This window comes from Acinonyx jubatus, chromosome B2, assembly GCF_027475565.1.
Source record: "Acinonyx jubatus isolate Ajub_Pintada_27869175 chromosome B2, VMU_Ajub_asm_v1.0, whole genome shotgun sequence".
NCBI classification, from domain to species: domain Eukaryota; kingdom Metazoa; phylum Chordata; class Mammalia; order Carnivora; family Felidae; genus Acinonyx; species Acinonyx jubatus.
In genome coordinates, this window is record NC_069385.1 from 146,448,194 (window position 1) to 146,467,307 (window position 19,114).

The 19,114-nt window shown below is 46.2% G+C and overlaps 4 non-coding genes across 4 annotated transcripts; 2 read left to right on the top strand and 2 right to left on the bottom strand.

Moving 5' to 3' along the window:
• Window positions 1–4,029: 4,029 nt before the first annotated feature.
• TRNAV-UAC (transfer RNA valine (anticodon UAC)) lies at window positions 4,030–4,102 on the bottom strand. Its single transcript has one exon. It is a non-coding gene; the product is annotated as a tRNA-Val (tRNA).
• A 5,067-nt stretch (window positions 4,103–9,169) lies between these two features.
• Window positions 9,170–9,243, top strand: TRNAT-AGU (transfer RNA threonine (anticodon AGU)). Its single transcript has one exon. It is a non-coding gene; the product is annotated as a tRNA-Thr (tRNA).
• Window positions 9,244–14,090: 4,847 nt separating this feature from the next.
• TRNAV-AAC (transfer RNA valine (anticodon AAC)) lies at window positions 14,091–14,163 on the top strand. The gene has a single exon. It is a non-coding gene; the product is annotated as a tRNA-Val (tRNA).
• A 4,639-nt stretch (window positions 14,164–18,802) lies between these two features.
• TRNAI-AAU (transfer RNA isoleucine (anticodon AAU)) lies at window positions 18,803–18,876 on the bottom strand. Its single transcript has one exon. It is a non-coding gene; the product is annotated as a tRNA-Ile (tRNA).
• Window positions 18,877–19,114: the final 238 nt, after the last annotated feature.

A 19,114-nucleotide genomic window follows, 5' to 3' on the forward strand; every position in this document is an offset into this window, starting at 1 on the left:
AGCAAATATTTACATAAACTCTTGTTTTCTCTTCTTCCCCTAAGAGTCAGCATATGCACTCAATTTGCCTTCTTCACTTAGCTATATAAGGTGGCATCTTATCAGTGTTTTGAGAGCTTTCAAGCAACACTTTCGATACTGTGCCTTTGGCGAAATGAAAGCGTAGTTTCAAAAAAGTTGGCATATTCAGCAAAGTTGAACCTGAAACGTTCTAACCTTTTGTATCACTGTTGGAGGGAATGCACACTGGGAGGCAGCTTGGGGAAACTTGAGAACAGGCGGAAATGTTCAAGCAAAGCACTTTCTGCCCCACCCCTAAAGAAAATTGTGCATTATTAACAAATTTGTTTAAATCGCTCCACTCTTCAGAATGCAATAATTAGCCGCTATTCTGTGTCTGGTAAATGCTGGAGATGTATGACTATGTGAAAAAAGCAGAATTCGAAACGGTGTGTGTAAGATTCTGATTCTTCCATTTTAAAACAAGCTTTATTATGGGATAATTTACGTACAATAAAATGCACCCATTTTAAGTGTAGAATTTGATAAGTTTATTATCAGTGTCAGAACAAAGCTGTTATCTCTCAAGCTACACGTTAGCCCTACACTACAATTTAACCGTTACAATCCCCCAAACCTCCTCTGTGCTTTGTGGTAGTTAGAAGAATGTCCCCCCAAAGATGTCCACCTCCTAACCCCTGAGGTCTATGAATATATTATTTTGCGTGGCAAAAGGGACTTTGCACATGTGACCAAGGATCTTAAAATGAGGTGATTTTCCTGAATTATCTAGATGGGGTCCAATGTCATCACAAGGGCCCTTCTAAGAGGGGTCAGGGTCACAGAAGGAGATGTGACATAGAAATAGAGGTTGAAGAGGTGCAGTGCTGTTAGCCAAGGAATGCCAGCAGCGTCTAGAAGTTGGACAAAGCAAGGAAACAAAATTCCCCCTAGAGCTTACCAAGCAATGCAGTACCGCTGACCCATATTGGACTGACCTCCAGAACAGGAGGAAAGTAAGTGTATGCTGTTTTCAAGCACTGAATTTGTGGTAATTTGTTACAATCACAATAGGAAACTTACATACCCCTTCTACTCTGTTATACCCCCATCCCAGCCCCAGGCGACTATAGATGTTCTTTCTATCATGATGGCTTTGCCTTGTCCAGAATTTCTTATAAGCCATGTAGTACGTAATCTCATGTTTCCGGCTTCCTTTGCTCAGCCCGATATCTTTGAGATTCATTCATGTTGCTGCATGTATCAGTCGCTTGTTCCATTTTCTTGCTGAATTGTACTTCCTGTACAGATATATCACCATCTGTTTTCCATTCACATGTGAATAGACTTTTTCATATGAAGATTAATGTCACAAGTCTTTGTGTGGACGTATGTTGTATTAGTCAGGGTTCTCCAGAAAAAGAGAGAGAGAGAGAGAGAGAGAGAGAGAGAGAGAGAGAGAGAGAGATCTTAAAGAACTGGCGCAGGCAGTTGTGAGGGTCAGGCAAGCCCACATCTGCGGGGTAGATCAGCAGAGTGGAGACGCAGGAAAGATCTGAGGTTAAAGCTCCAGCCTAAAGGCAAGGTGCTCAGATGGTTAAGTGCCTGACTCTTGCTTTTGGCTCAGGTCAGGATCTCACAATTCACGGGTTCAAGACCCACATATCGGGCTCTGTACTGGCAGCGTAGGGCCTGCTTGGGACTCACTCTCTCTCTCTCTCTCTCTCTCTCTCTCTCTCCCTCTGTCTCTGCCCCTCCCCCTCTCGTGCAAGCGCACACTCTCTCCGTCTCTCTCTCTCTCAAAACAAATAAATTAAAAAAAATTTGTACAGTGTACTGGCAGAATTCCCCCTTCCTCAGGAGAGAAAGGTCTTTCTTTTTTCAAGGCCTTCAACTGATTGGATGAGGCCACTCACGTTATGAAGGGTAATTCGCTTTACTCAAAACCTACTGGTTAAATGTTAATCTCATCCAAGAAACATCTTCGCAGCAGCATCTAAACTAGTATTTGGCCAAATATCTGAATACTGTGGCCTAGCCTTGTTGACACATAAAATTACCCAGCAATGTTTTCATTTCTTTTGGGGTAAATACCTAGGAGTAGAATTGTTGGGTCATTTGGTCAATGTCTGTTTGACTTTATAAGAAGCTACCAAATATTCTCCAAAATGGTAAGGCCATTTTACTTTCCAATTAATACTTTGTGAGAGCTCCATTTGTTCCAGACTTCTCCAACATTTGGTATTGCCAGACTTTTAAATTTTAGACAGCCTATTTGAAACATTTAAATAGACTTAAAGTATTATCTCCTTGTGGCACTAATTGGCATTCTCCATAACTAATAATGAGTTCGTTCAACTGACTGAGCCACCCAGACACCCCTGATATTTCTTTTCTCATTTAAGAAGTTTCTTGTGACACCTACGATGGTTTGCATTTTTGTTGTAACAGTTACCCCCATCTATTTACCCTTACATAACTTGTTTTTCCCCCAATCTGGTCCTGGACTTCTTCTATCACAGAAACTTCCTGGATTATAAATTTAATTATTATGACATTTTATTGACCCTTTTTCTTTTTGTTTTAATTTTTTGTATTTCTGACTTCGTGTGATTTTTTTCAAATCCAAAAAATGCTTATTTGAGGATGCCTGATTCAATTTTGAGAGCTGTGTTACGGTTTCCTTCTGCTTTTTCACTTTTGGAGGAATTTTCATCAGCTAAAATATTTTGCCTTGGGGTTTTCTTATATTATAGTAGCTTTGCATAAATAAAGCTTGTTCAGATATTGTGGGAAGAGACTTGGGATCGTTTACAGGATTCCTAGTTCAAGGCCATCCTCTTCTATCCCTACATAAAAATACAGTATCTTTAATAGATGTCTTTGGGGAGAGGGCGGGGGATCCACTGGGAAAGAGTTCTGAGTCTTCCGATTTTTATGTTTCCTTTGGTCTTGGGGGATTCTGAATCGCCCCCTTCCTTCTTTTTTCCTTTACCAGCTACTCTCCGCAGAGGGCTTCTCCTCACTTTCTTCTCCCCCAGAAGTTTCTGCTGCTGCTACCGTCTCAGGACTGGCGTGCGTGCCCAGGTTCCTTCCCAGTGTTCTAAGCTGAAATTTCTATTTGAGAGGAGGGGAATTTTAGCTGAATGTTGGGATCTCAGTTCCCATTTTCTTCCTTCTAGATGGCTTTTCTGGAGCTCCTTCCATTCTCCACAGAGAGTCGCCTTTGGGAGCTCTTGAAAGGCAGATCTGCTTGACGTGGGTGTCTTTAGTTCTCCTTTACAGGGAACTTGAAGTCTGTCTTCTAGTTGGGGAGAAGGTATGGCTTTAATGTTGTGTGCGTGTGTTGTAATACGTGGAGAAATTCAGATCTGGGCGATTGTTATTATCCTCAGGTTTTAGATTACCACCGAAATGAGGAGACATTAAAAAATCACATAGTACTTAAAAAAAAAAAAATAAGTGTGTTTTCCATTGTATTTAATAGTGCCAAATTTTCCCACGTGGGTGGTGTAGCAACTCTCTGCCCTCTAGAGGGTGAAAGTTCATGTTTCCTTACAAAACCACAAAACAACGTCTGATCTGCTCTCCTTAAAATCTGCTTCTGTGGGAAACTGCACATGTCTAATTGCATGAAAACTGGAGCCTTCCCGTTTCTGGCATCCAACACTTGGGGTTTCTTTAATACACTGCTCAAACCTGCTAAAGTAGATGTTGTTTCTGCAATTTTAAATCCTTAACATTGTAACTAGGATGGAATTAAAATAATAATCTTTCCACTCAGTCCCTGGCTGTGCACTCATTTAAAATATTCCACATTTGCTGCTGATGGTTTTCCCCCAACCATCACAAAAGCCAGGGAAATCCTCTGTGTAAGCCAGCGTGGCCCCACACTGCACAACCCAGTTGGGCGAGTGTCCAGAAGGGGAAACTGAGCGCACAACCCACTGGGTTCTTGGCTATCTAAGTGTCTGGAAGGAAAAGAGGAACCTTCCAAACCTCTCCTGAATGGAAGCCAAGGCAAGTTTGTGGTTCCACTGGGAATCGAACCCAGGGTCTTCTGCGTGTAAGGCAGATGTGCTAACCACTACACCATGGAACCTGGGGGTGACCTGTCTTCCCAGGTGCTCTTACTAGAATCAAGGTAAGAAAAGAAGACCAAAATTAGGTATAGATTGTTATTATGATTGAGAACGAAGTCCTGTGAACTTGGCCCAGGGAGCATGTATGGGACAGATGAATTTTACATACACAAGTTTGAAAGTCTTAATGAATACTGTCACCTGAAAATATAGTATGAAAATGACTTCAAATGTTCGGAGACACCCTCCATTTTTCTATCCTCCTGGGACACTCTTAGTCTGGTCAACATTTATTGTTTTTCTGCCCATATTTATTGAGAGCTTACTATGCTCCAGACACTTTTCAAGGCTCTGGGATACAGCAGTAAATACAAAGGTAAAAAAATATATATATCCTTCTTGAGATGACACTACAAAAGTGCATTTATATTTCATGGAAACTATCCTTGAATTCAGCAGCAGCCGCATGAACTCCTTCTCTGCCCCTTGTCCTGAAACTCCTGCATGTTTCAATAGACAAGATCAAAAACCACATCCATTAAGATCAGCATCAACACAGATCTAGTGTTACTGTGAAATCAGCTTAGAACTTGCAGACCTTGGAAAAGGGTCGTGAGGTTGTTTATATGCCTTGTCTCCGCGAATGGCAAGTTCGCGGCCTTGACATGGCTGGAGTATGTGTGCTGCTGGCTTATTTCTTTGTGCCCCCACATGTCCGTGCACGGAAGGAAGAGTTCTCAGACACGGAGACTGAGTGGACATGCGGGGCTGCCTCTGTGAGAGAGAGAGAGAGAGAGAGAGAGAGAGAGAGAGAGAGCGAGCAGCAGCAGCCGTGGCCCGCACATAGCCTTTATTTCATCTTTCATTAGATGTGAGCATCAAAGAATATCAGAGCAAAGAAAGAGCACAAAGGGTCTTTAGACATGAGCCAGACATACGTCTGGTGGCGACGTGAAGGCACGAAGGAGCGCGTGTGGTTTCCAGGAATGTCAGCGAGTTACAGCAGGTGTTGTATCTAAACTGTCCTCTGCGGGACTGTGGGGCTCTGTATCTCACGCGTTCGACTGCCTGGAGACCAGAACAGTGCTGACATTTCGGGCGGTACCCCATCCCCCTCCAGGACTTACAATACACGCTCTAGAAATACCGCCACACTCCCCCAGGCAGCAGGAGGAGCCTGAGCCAGTAGCAAAAGATGTGATGAAGTCCTTGAAGCTGTTCCAAATACATATCACGTTCCAGTACATGCTAGGTGTCAAGGCACCCATGGTACAAAAGTAAGAGTAAATTGCAGAGGTGTGTGAGCCAGCCAGACACTTGTCATGGAAAGGAGAGAGTGGCTCTTTTTAGATGAAAGTCTAGGAAAGAAAGACCATGGAGGTTTTAATGAATTCGGTGGAAGCAACTTCCAAAATGGAGGCAACTTGAACTTCAGATGCTGCAGTGAGAAAGATGAATTTTGGAAGACCAGACAGCCTCCACCCAGGCCGGGACCAAGAGCACCCGTAATATCCTAGCGATAATCCCCACATCCCTGAAAGTGTAACAGTTTGTAAAATGTACGAAGGAGAAAATACAGTGCCTTATTTCAGTACTCCAATTTATTTAGAAACTAAGAACGGATTGAAAAGGAGGATGAAATGTGTGTAAACTACTGAATTTCAAATAGTTAAGATACACTTTATACCCACATCGCCTACCAATCCTTTTTACATTGGGCTACTGCAAAAATACTTAAGAGTTAAGATAACTTACAAAGCGCTTGATGTCCCTATTCAAATTGTTTGCTTTTTGTATTCAATAATATCAGGACTTCTTAAATGATGGCATTTTCCCTTTATGTACCAGGGGTTCCTTTGTGTGTTCATGTTAGAAACGGTTTCTCTACTGCTCTTATCGTTTATTATAAAATTTCAGTATTTAGTATAAATCAGTTAAAGCAGTTCTGTTCAAGTGAGACCTATAGCTCAAGACATTTCTGAAAAAAAACAGTAAATATAACTAGCTTCTGTGTAGGCTGGAAGGTTGAGAGTTTCTATTGAGGGTTCTTACTTATTTTTTATGTGCATCTAAACATTTTCAATGTTATTTACCAGTGTTGCATCCACACGACTCCTGAAACAGAATGCTAAGGGCACCAATGACAGTCACAGCAAAGTTTGTTGCTACGAGAGGCAAGGCCGACCGACCGGGACCGACACTTTTGATCAGAGTGCGGCCTCGAACAGCCGGGGTACAGAGTTTTTATAGCCAACCACATCGTCTTATCATCACCTGGGAACAGAACAAAGAAATAGTTCCCAGATGAGGTGGAAACAGTTCCCGGATGGGGTGATTATTTTAGACTTTCTGCCGTTAAGTCGCAACCAGTTGATCTCCTCGACCCTGCCTCTGGCCCACTTTTCTTTGAACTTTTGTTCCCTTAATTGCTGAAGCCTAATTTACAAGAGTATGAAATGTAATTTACAAGAGTAAAGCAAGGCTGTTATCTCTTAACCTTCAGTGTCAGCACAAAGCTGTTATCTCTCAGGCTCTAGCTTAGCCCTACACTACAATTTAACCCTTACACGAGTTGTAAATATATTAGGGCCTTTGGTGCCTATTACATGCAAAAATGCAGTGAGGGACGTTTACTAATGCAATTGGCTTGGTCCCTCTGTTTGCAGTATAGTTTGAGAGAGAGAGAAACACATAGGATAAAAAAAAAGAGAAACGTAGGATAGAATATCGTGACAGTGGATTGTTATTTAGTCTACCATATTAAAAAACATGTTTTCTCCCACACATGTAATTGTCCTCTGCGGGTGTGCTATTTCTAACCTCTGCTACAGTTTCTTGCATGCTGGATTTATTGCTTGGTTACTTTCTCGAATGATAGAATAACATACGATATCTTCGCAGTATTTTATCGGTTTAAATTGATAGAATACCAAAAAGTAAATGAATCAACTTGGCAGTCACCATTAGGAGTTAAAAACTGTAAGTCTTAGGATTCATTCACATCCTCAGGGATATGACAAATCAAATTTAGGTGAAAGTGCAGAGATCAACCAACTGCAACATGGTATTTCACAAGCTCGAAAGGAGACAGACACGAAGATATATCCAAAAGCAAAAAGACCTTAGGGGAATGACATCCATCCTATCATACATAAAAATGTTCTAAAGAATAACATCACTTGCTCTTTATTATGAAAAAATAAAGGAATGTACGTCTTGGAAACTGAGCACAAGATGAATTGGTCTGAGTCCCCGAATCACACACTTGAACACCTCATGTCTGTCTGTGTCTCTAAACCAATCACATCTTCCTGGACCACAGATGCTTGCTAATGAGAAAGGCGTTTTGAAGGTGTTTCCTGGAGAAGGTTGAGGGACGCAGTGAGTATCTCGTCTAACAATCAACCCAGACTTTCGAGATTCAACCACGGGCTGGCTTGCTCTTGTCCTTTTAGCAAGTGTCTTTCTTCCTCCACGATTTAGGCGAGCAGAGAATGACTCGGAGAGAAATTGGCTCCGCTGTTCCCTCGTCTCTCCTGATGTTGACCACACTACACAGTGGAAGTAAGGTTCGCACACAAGACAAAGCCTCCCTAATCCAGTCATCCCCCACTTTCTGGTCGTGCAGGAAGACAACCAGCACCTAATTCCACCCGTGTCGAGAAAGCGGTTACGTTTATCTCAATACGAAGAGAGAGAGAGGAGGTGGAATTTCCTGACTAGTCTATGTCAGGTATGGGCTGTTATTTACATTTACGAATGGTCGATTACACCCTCCCTATGGATTTACAGGCGGGAGCTACCAGGGAGCAGGGCTGGGACTCCCTGTAGTTCTGGCATATCAGATTTGTCTTCTCCCTCTCCGGCAACACCAGACTCTGGACTCTGCTGGTTTTAAGCCTCAACCCTCAGTTTCCCAGTTCCCTCGTGTCACTCTTTTCCATTTTATTTGCACTTCCCGCCCCCAGGAAGTGCTGCAAAATTGTCACCTGATCTTCCTCTTTGCAGGACCAGGCCTGGAGGTCGCTTTCACTGATCTTTTGGGGCTTTCCCTTACCGCCTGTCCTCTTCCAGCTAAGGGCTTTCTGCACCACCACCACCTGCCCTCCCCACCCCCACCCCTGCCTGGATGTCGCCGGCGGGGCCAGCAGCTGGGGCCCAGCGACTCTGCTCCCAACCAAGGGCTGAGGAATTATTTCTAGAAGTTTGTGGGATTGTATTATAGATCCGTGTGTTTAACTGGCGCGTGTCACAGCGCACTCCCCCCAGCGTTGTCCCAAGGATAGAAACGATCTCAAGGATTTGTCCAGCTCCAGTTTCTTGGAATGAGAACATATGCCTTTTCCCGGGTAATGTTTAGTATCCGTTTTTCGGAAAGAAAGGGATCGCTATCAACTTTAAAGAGGAAAAAGGAGGGTGAGAGGAAGAAGACGTCTATCCAGTATTGCTTGGAGGGCAAGTGCAAGAAAATAATACGCCAGTAAAGTTCTAATGTGTTTTGGTATTCGTGTATAATTTCTTTTTTAATTTTTTCCAAGTTTCTACTTAAATTGCAGTTAGCATGCCAGGTGTGGGATTTAAGAAGCGTGGTGTATTTTTAATGCCTCCCATGTGCCACAGCAGACTGCCGCTCTCCGTGAATACGGAACATAGTTGCACGTGGGATAAACGGCCACCGCTGAGCGACAAAGGGAAGAGAACCACCAGCGCCTGAGCGCCAGCATTTCACCAAGTGATTCACTTCAGGAAAGCCTTGGGTCGGCGCGGCTGAGAGGCACCATTGTCCCCCGTGTGGCAGAGTCCAAGCTGAACCCACCTTCCATACCAAGCGGTTGTGAAGACTCCGGGAAGCGCGACCGTCTGGCTGCCTACTGCAACGGTCCAGTGGCTGAGGAAGTTTTTATTCCTGGTGCAGCGTATCGACACTGCTGTGCACCTTTCGGGAGAAAGTAAGAAAACGTGATAAAGATCCTGAGAATTCGTTTGGATGCGCTTTTGTTGGGCAAACATTCTCGAGAACCACATTGGTCAGACCAAACAGTGACATCACCCTCAAATTACATACAAAGGAGACTGCCCTCGCTGTGGGCTCCGTGGCTTAGCTGGTCAAAGCGCCTGTCTAGTAAACAGGAGATCCTGGGTTCGACTCCCAGCGGGGCCTTCCCATGTGAGCTTTTGTGATTTAGTAGAAGTGGAGAGAATTTGAATTCACATCCCTGAAGCACCAGAGGTGGAAGGGACAGCATTAAGGGAAGACTCTTCTTTAAAAACAAAAACACACTTCTCCCAACAGGACAGTGATAGAAATGCCGAAATATCTGTGCTGAGAGCGGAGAAACTCAGATCTTGTTCCATGACTATGACCTGGGCACTGGGATTGCCTAGGAAAAGTGGGGTTTGCCCCTTGGTCTTCTTTTGCCATTTTAGACCAAACCTCAGGCACTCACCACTTAGGTTATACATGACCTCTGTGACTGTCTTCGTCATTTTCGCCCCCTAGAATCTTTCCCAACTAGGACGTTGTAAACAGCTGTTTTTCGTGACTGGCTCCTTGAATGGCCATTTCCCCCTCCCCCATCCCCAATTTTGCATCAGATCGCTCTTTGGCCCACCGAATAGTGAATCGTGTGTTGGACCAGAGCCATGCTTCTCAAACCTTGGCGAGGACGTGAATTACCTGGCGTTCCATTAAAATGAAAGATTTAATTCACCGCATCTTGGATGGGGCTTGAAATCCAGCATTCATACAAGTCTCGGGTGACTGATGTCTATGCCACTGTTACAAGGACCCTATTTGGTTTAGAAAGGCTAGTGACTTACTGATCTAGCTTCACTGGTTGTGGCTTTTGCCCCCCCCCCCCCCGCCAAGGTAAAATTGCTATATAATACCAGATAACTTTCAAGTGCACATTATAATTAGACATCTGTATGTACTACAAAGTGATCACGGCCAAAATTCTAGTTCCCTTTCATTACCGTACAATTGACCCTCTTCTTCCATTCTGCCTGCTCTCGAATCCCCTTTCCCCCCTGGTAACCACGAGCCTGCTCTCTGCCTCTACGAGTTTGTTTTTATATTGTTTTGTTTTGTTCATTCGTGTTGTTTCTTAGACTCTCACATATGCGCGAGATCATACAGTATTCGTCTTTCTCCGACTTCTTTCCCGTAAGTGTAATATCCTCGAGGTCCATCCATGTTGTCAAAAATGGCAAGATTTCATTCTCCTTTATGGTTGAATACTGTTCCACTGTATATATACCACATTTTCCCCATCCATTCACCTATTGACGAACGCTCAGGTTGGTTCTGTGTCTTGCTTATTGTAAATCATGCTGCAACAGGGGCGCCTGGGTGGCTCAGTCGGTTAAGCGTCTCACAGTCCGTGAGTCTGTGAGTTCAAGAGTCCGTGAGTTGGAGAGTTGGAGAGTTGGAGTGTTCGAGCCCCACAGGCTCCAGATTCTGTGTCTCCCTCTCTCTCTCTCTCTGCCCCTCCCCTGTTCATGATCTGTCTCTCTCTGTCTCATAAATAAAAACATTTTAAAAAATTAGGAAAAAAATCATGCTGCAATGGATGTAAGAGCGTATACATTTTTTCCAATTAGTGTCTTCATAGTCTTGGGTAAGTACCCAGAAGTAGAATAGCCGGATCCTACGGAAGATCTATTCTGATTTCTTTAGGAATCTTCATCCTGATGTCCAGAGTGGCTGCACCAATTTCCTTTCTCACCAACAGTGTATGAGGGACCCCTTTTCTCCACGTTCTCTAGGACAGTTGTTATTTCTTGCCTTTTTGATAACAATTCTTCTAACGGGTGTGAGGTGATATCTCATTTGCTTTTAATTTGCGTTTCCAGTAGTCATGTTGAACATCTTTTCACGTACCTGTTGGCCATCCGTATAACTTCTTTACAAAAATATCTATTCAGATCACCTGCCCGTCTTTTAATCAGGTCGTTTTCTTATTGTTGAGTTGGGTGAGTTATTTATATGTTTGGGGTATTAACGCTTTATCAAATAGATGATTTACAAATATCTTCTTCCATTCAGGAAGTTGTCTTCATTTTAACGGATGGTTTCCTTCGCAGTGCAAAAGCTTTTTGGTTGGATGTAGTCCCATTTGTTTATTTTTGCTTGTTTCCCTTGCGTGTGGAGTTGGATCCACAGACACATAGACAGCTAAGACTGATGTCAAGGAACCTACTGCCTGTGTTTTCTTCCAGAATTTCTACATTCAAGTCTTTAACCCACGTTGAGTTAATTCTTGTGTGTGTTATAAATAATGATCTACCCGCATTCTTTTGCACGAGGCTGTCCAGTTTTCCCAGCACCTCAGTCGTTGTGGTTTTGAGTTCTGTTTTTTTTATATGTTTATAACTATTTTCCACACCCATTAGTAAACCTGGAGTTGTCTACTCATTTGCCTTTCATCCAATCCAGTTCAAAAGAAATGAAAGAAAGGAACGAGGGAAAAACTCTAATATAAATTAGTGTAAATCAGTTAACGTTGTAACTGTTTTCTCCTTTTAATGTGTTAAGGGACTGTGGAATATACCAGAAATTTTGGAAGGAGGAGTAATATGATTGTATCTGAAAGAGGAGAGGATAAAAAAGAATGGCAAAGCACACAAGATTCCCTTTAAAAAAAAAAAAAAAGCTGGAGGCAACTGCTTTTTAAAAATGCTTTTTGGGGCGCCTGGGTGGCTCAGTCGGTTAAGCGGCCGACTTCAGCCAGGTCACGATCTCGCGGTCCGTGAGTTCGAGCCCTGCGTCAGGCTCTGGGCTGATGGCTCAGAGCCTGGAGCCTGCTTCGGATTCTGTGTCTCCCTCTCTCTCTGCCCCTCCCCCGTTCATGCTCTGTCTCTGTCTCAAAAATAAATAAAAAACATTTAAAAAATTTTTTAAAAAATAAAAAATAAAAATGCTTTTTAAGGAATCTACTCCTGAAATCAGTGTTGCACTATATGCTAACTAATTTGGATGTAAATCTAAAAAATAAAATAAAAAAGTGCTTTTAAATCTGAAAACTCTTGGTGCACTTACTAGTTAGATAACTCTAAAAAAATAATACAGCTGGAAAAAAAACTTTAAACCCCAAGACTTGAGATTTTCTTGTTTATCTGCTCTATTTCTTCTACATTCTAAAAAACACTTTTAAAGCTTTTATCATACTCCATAAGTGCCATGCTCCCCACTCTTGGTGATGTGCACAACATTTCTCAAACAATCAGTTTCATTTCCTTCGTTTCTTGCTTCTCCCCCTAAAGGTCTAACGGGCTGATGTCTCCTTTTGTGAGCCATTTGGAAGGAATGTTATGTCTCAGAAGACTTATTTTGTAGATCTCTTGTAGTGGAATACTGACTTCTGTTAGAAATAAAAATAATAAACAGTGCTATGAAACTCTGCTGGGAGAGCTGAGTATTTACATATAATAAAGGAGAATGTTTGTTCTCTACAATTCGATCCCAAATAAGACCTGGAAATTCATCAATATGTCATATCTTTAACTGAAATCCTATCTCTACCAACTCAAGTTAATGAGTGCTCATTACTCCTAGGTCCCATGGCATGTGCCCTGGCCCGGGACCTACCATGCTGCCCCTAATGCCGATCCCCCCTCCCCACCCCCAGGCCTCATTTCACCTCTGCTCCACCAATGTTATTTCTTTTCATCTATCAAGTCTCAGATCGGTGATCACTTCTTCCGACAGTCTTTCCTAATCATTAGGAGTTGCAAAATTGTCTCATTTGTATGCATCTGTGAAAAAGCATGAGCATTTATCTGTGTAGTTTTATTTGGCAATTTTAAAAATAAATTGGGGGGGGCAGGGGGGCTCAGTCCGTTTAGCTTCCAACTTTGGCTCAGGCCATGATCTTGGAGTCGGTGACCTTGAGGGCTGCATCCAGCTCTGTGCTGACAGCTAGGGGCCTGGAGCCTGCTTCCGATTCTGTGTCTCCCTCTCTCTCTGCCCCTCTCCCCGCTTCTTTCTCTGTCTCTGTCTCTCTTTTTCTGTCTCAAAAATAAACACTAAAAAATAAAATGACTTATTTTGTGCAATCATATTATAATAATCAGTGCACATGCCCTTTGCTTCCCCAGGCTTGTCCGATTTTTCAGGACACCTGGTACCTCCAGAGCCTAGGTCAGGATTGAGCACCTTGTGGGCTGCTCATTAATTCCTTTAAAATAAATATCTAATCAACTTATTTTTCAAAAAAATGAACCAGAAGTTATGCTGTCCACTCGATGTCAGAAGAAAAAGTAAGATTGAAGATCCTGCCCTCTAGGAAATACTGCCTCGCTTCTGTTTCCGGCAGCATTGAGACCCGTCCGAGTTTGGGTTACGGGAGGGGTTTTCCAGCTTTGCCGTTTCTGACCGATGCAGTCACAGCGCGGTCCTGCCGCGAATTTCTCACGATGGGTTTGAAGACAGATCATTTTGCAGTGAGCACCTTCTAGTCCCAGACAAATGCTGGGAAGGGAGAAAGAGGGACGGACGTCAGGGTACACGAGGAGGAAAACAAACTCGCTCGGCAGACTGACACGGTCCCTGAGCACTGGCACCCAGAGCGGAAGCGGAGACACGAAGTCCAGTCACAGGGACGCCCAAAGGGCTCCCTTTGTCACCCCGCCCGGCAGTAAACTGGGACGGTCCCCCACCCGCGCTAGGCGGAGTTTCCAGCATGGCCCGGCAGGTCTGGGGGTCCCCAGCTTTTCCAGGTCAGAAGAGATGGGGACCCCGAGCACCCCCCCCCCTCCCGGGAACCCCTGCCTGCAGCCTGGGAAGGAATTTGGACTCTGGGTTTCAGTTATGTGTGGTTACGAGTTAGGGAGTTTTCTGTATTGTTATTTTAACAACAAAAAGTGTAAGAGAAAGAGAGTCATCGTGAGTGACGATACGTGTAAAGAAAAATCATTCAAAGTTACCGGGTTTGGGGGCACCCAGAAAATGGGTGTACGTTCCATAGGACATTCTAGAAGGATTTTAGAAACACTTCCAGCAGGCCGGTTTCCGTAGTGTAGTGGTTATCACGTTCGCCTAACACGCGAAAGGTCCCCGGTTCGAAACCGGGCGGAAACAGTCCCCCGGCTCGCTTTTTTCGCACTTTACCCAGTGCTCCCAGTGCCTGAGACCCTGCGCCCTGCCCGGGACCCCACACGAACACACACCTTTGCCACCTGCCCCAACGCCACCAGCGCGGACCCTTGCGTCCCCAAAGGCTTTCTGACAACAGGCGACCTCCTGCCCCCCCATCCCCCCCGCTTCCCTTCAACATCACATCCCTCTCCCACGGGCTGCACCCCAAGACCTCTCAGGTCCCTGCGGATAAGCCGTCCCCAACCCCGTAGTGGGCACCCTCCGCGCGGGGGCCCGTGCCTCCTCTGTCTTCACGCAGCCTTTTCACGAAAACCTGCTCTGGTTTTACCAACAGCATCACCTTCCTGTGACGCTAAGTGCTGCGTCCTGTCCGGGAATCGCCTGCCTTCCTCGAGGGCACCAGGAGTTCCCCGCACGACCTTGCGTCCACCTACTGCTTCCGCCTGGGCCGCGGGCACAGGGCTGACCCGGGGACAGGCAGGGGCCGGTGCGCAGAAGTGACCCGCTGCAGCAAATGTGACCACGGGGAAACCGTCGGGAACCAAGGGCGATGCTCCCCGGACGCCGTCCATTTCCCACATCGTGTCCTCGCCGGACGCTGTCCCTGCACCTGGCGTCCGGACCCTGTGTGCGGAGCAGGGGCACCGGAGCGGACTCGGGGTGCGGAGACCATGCGCACCTTCCGCCTCCATCCTGCCTCTCGCCCCTCCCACCCCCCAGCCCCCCTCCAGGTGCACCTGCGCCCCGGGACCCGGTCCGCCTGCGGTTCCGCTGCTGTCCGCGCGCCCTGCACCCGCCGCACCTGTCGAGCCGCCCCCGCTGCCCGCGGGCCCTGCTTCCCGGCGGGGCGGCCACGCGCGGCCACCAGCAGGAGGCGGCTCCGCAGACGGCCCCCTGAGGCACCGCGCGGTCCTGGCCGGGGAAGGGAGGGCGCTGAGGCGGGGTTCCGGGCGTGGGAGGGACAGAAGGCCGCGGGACACGCGGACACGGCCTTGGGAAGCGGGACGCGCGCCCGCAGGTGTCCGCCACCGCACCTGCTCCTCGCCGGCCCTGCCGGGGACCCGGGGCCCGCTCCGCTGCGGGACTCGCGACGCCGCGTGTGAGCTTTCCCGCGGTGACACGGGAGACCGGACGCGGCCTCATGGCAGATTGTTGGTGTGTGTGTTTGGTCACAGACTTTTTTTTTTTTTTTTTTATGGAGAAGAAAAACCACGACGCACGGATCCCAGTGTCTGTACTGGGCTGAGGGCCGGGCCGGGCGCTTCCACATCCAGGGAACGGATCGCTAACCTCTGAGCTCCCAGAGCCCCGCGTTTGCAGGGACAGCGCTGGGGAGCGGGGCCGGGGACGGGGGGGGGGGGGGGGCGGTGGGGAGAGGGCGGGTTGACCCTGCAGATCCGGGAGGGGAGCTGAGTGTGGGGGGCTTTCACCCCAGGCCGTGGGACTGAGGGGTGCACGGTGATCCCAAAGGGAAAATGAGAGAACTTTCCCATGAAAATAATCTGAGAGGGCGCCTGGGGGGCTCGGTTGGTTAAGTGTCCGACTCTTGATTTCAGCTCAGGTCATACTCTCATGGTTTGTGGGATCGAGCCCCCCACGGGACTCTGTGCTGACATCTGGAGCCTGCTTGGGATCGTCTCCCTTTCAGAATAAATAGATACACTTTAAAAAAATAATGGGAGAAATCTTCACGATCTCATCGTAGGCAATTTTTTTTAGAGCAGCACATAAAAAGCTACATCGAATTTCTCTCTGTTAGCTCTTCTCTGCGGAGGGGGGGGGGGGCTGAGGGTCAGAGAAACTAGACTCTGCCAACAACGGGGATGAGAGGACATCACAACAACAGAAGCCGCTAACAGAGTTTCACTGCCTGAAGCCTCCTGGTGACACGAAATACGATAAGCAGCAAAGGCAGGGCCCCAGCCAAGCACCTGCCTCACAGAGACTTGTGGGCACAGTGTCCGCAAAGGAAACGAGATGATAAGCCAGATACTGAGGGTGGTTACACCGGTAACAATCACAAACTTTCCCCTGTTTCTGAACCTGAGAAAAATCTCAGACTTGGAATCTGTTGAAGGAAAAAGAGACACCCTGGGCCCAGGATGCCACAGAAGCTTCACTGGTGAAAATCTGTTGCTTTCATTGAAAAGACTTAAAGTCAAGCATTTGCTTCATATGTGCACTGATGAGGTGAAATTCCATGTAGTTAGACATATCAGGAATGAACGATTAAAATATTAAAGAAGCAGGACGATGCTACTGGATGAGGACAAGAAACTTGGCAAATAAAGAGAGTTTCTAAAGGAAAGGAGTACTTTCTGCCACAGGGCAAGGGATTTATACCTGCAAACCAGCTGATAGTTACTGTTCGTGCAGGGGTTTGAGTTAGGGAGTGTCTCCCTTTCAGAAAACGTTGGGAGATAAAGGGAAAACCACAGAATTCAAACTCATATTTGTAGGGATCCAGGTTCCATGCTCCTTTACTCTCAAAGGAACCAGATCACTGCTACTTAAATGTGGAAATGAGCAAGGATTTCCACATAGGACAGCATTTCGTATCAGTGGGAGAAGCAATGGTGGGTGTGGGGGGCCGGGCCCCGGTGCCAGGCTGAGACCGGTCGAGCAAGGGTTCCTTGTTGACTCAGCCAACCCGGTGGTTCCCCCTCCCATTCCCCCACTTTCAAGGGCATACAAAAGACTTGTCAAGGCTGAGAGAGTTAATTCCTGAAGCCTGTGGTCTGCAGGTGTTGGCAGTAATGCTACCTCCCTTTTTCTACCCCGAGTCAGATAGAAACAAACATGGGAACTGTGTTTTGCTAGCAATCTATCAACAAGGTCTTGTGACCCGTCTAGAAAATGCACAAGAAACACAGAACTAAATGTTTTGGTTGGCAGCGATTATGTGAAACCTGTTTATTCTTAGAATGACCTGACCCATAAGAATCTGGTTATAAAAGATTGTGTATAGCAACAATAAAGCCGTCACTTGGGCCATCAGCCCAGGGGACCCTCCTGTTCCCAAACTTTCTCTTCTCTCTTTTTTTCTTGCATTCCCCTACCCTCAGGACCCTGACCTCGGTGTTTGTCGCGCTGGTCGCGACAGTGGGGGAGGCCTGTAGCCCACAGGGCGGGGATGCCAAGGGGATCCCTGCGCAGGAATCATACAGCTCCTGTTAAATAGGCACATTTACCAAGGCGGGTCACAGATTGAAATGTAAATACGGAAACGTGAACTTTCCACAAGAACACATCGGGAAAAGTTGTTACGGTGGTAAAGTGCAAACGCGGAAACTAAAACCTCAAGTCTGAGCATTGTAACTACAAACATGAGCATTTTTGTGCAAGACAGAATCAGTCACAAGGGGAGTCAAAAGGCAAATGACAAATTAGGGTGTTTTTGTTTCACATCATAGACAAATGACAATGGTCCTCATATTTAACGAGAGCCTGCAAATCGGTAAGAAAAAGACGAATACCCCTGTGTGTGGCTATCAACACACGGTGCACAGAAAAGAAAATTCAAATGTCCTATACGTATGCCAAGAGACTTAGACGGGCTCATTACAGAACTGTAAATAATGAAACCCTCCTGAGCATCCCTTTCTTTGCACCTATCAGATGGCAGAAGGAAAGCATGGGCGGCAGCACTGTGTAGTGAGGACTCATTCATTCAATAAACAGCCGTGGAACACGGACTTTATACCCGGTGCGGATGCGTGCGCTGGGGACACTTGGACCTAGACTCAGTACCATGACACAGGCAGGTTTCACTCGTGACCCAAAACCAAGTGAACTGCTTTCAGTGACACGCTTTTCTAACATAAGCACGTCTCAGCAGGTGAAACAAAAGTCAATGGACCCTCACTTTAAAAATCTGGAATACACGGATAGCAGGGAAAATGTTTGCATTTACATGCACAGAGAGTTCGTTTTAGGCTCAGGGAAGGAAAGCATTTTTACTTACAGAAAGTCTAGAAGGACATTTGCAAGTCTAGTGGAGCTTAGGACGATCTGCGGGCTCTCCAGCAGATTTCGGGATGCGTGGCGCCCGTGGGCTCACTTCCTCAATGCCAGAAGGGCCAGCCAGTCGTGATGACAGCAAAGATGTCCACACATGTCCCAATATCGCTTAGTGCTGTCCTACAGACTCTAGAAATCAGCTTCAACGAATATTGGGGAAATGAAATACTTTGGAGCAAGTAAGTGTGGGGGGAAAACATTGAGTATCTTGGAAATTCTATAAAAAGAGTTGGAAACGCTACTTCCTGGCTGCAAATTGTTGTAAAGCCTGAAGATGGGCAAAGGGCAAGGTTTTGGGCAAAGGAATTAATTGTAAAATGACAGAATGAATATACCATGGACAAAATAAGTTCCGCTAGTAATAACAAACACCGTTGTTTTTTTTAAGTTATAATAAATCCAACTGATTTCTTCTTCTTTAATGAATCCCTTGCCCAAGGTCGTGGGTGAGCTCATGACCCTGACCCTGTGATCGTTTATGCTCTACGAACCGACCAGCAGGGAAATGTGGTTGACAGTGATCCTTCACACCTCCAAGTGTAAGACTTGGGGGAGCAGAGGTAACCGTGAATTCAGGGGGTTAGGAGGTAAAAGGAACCACTGGCCCGTACGGGGATCGAACCCGCGACCTTGGCGTTATTAGCACCACGCTCTAACCAACTGAGCTAACCGGCCACACCCGCACCCCGCGTCTGTCCCTCAATCTTTCCGCCTCTGCTCCTGCGGTAGCTCTTCCTGGAAAAGCACGTTTTCATAGTTTTCTCATTCCACTCAATTTTCCACAACAGAAACACTGAAAGAAAAAGTCCCCTTCCGGCACACGTGATCCGCACCCACTACCAAATCTCGTCTTCCCCAAATCCTAACGTCCCACCCGAAAAGACGCACAGAAACCGGGCTGGGAAGGGGCGGG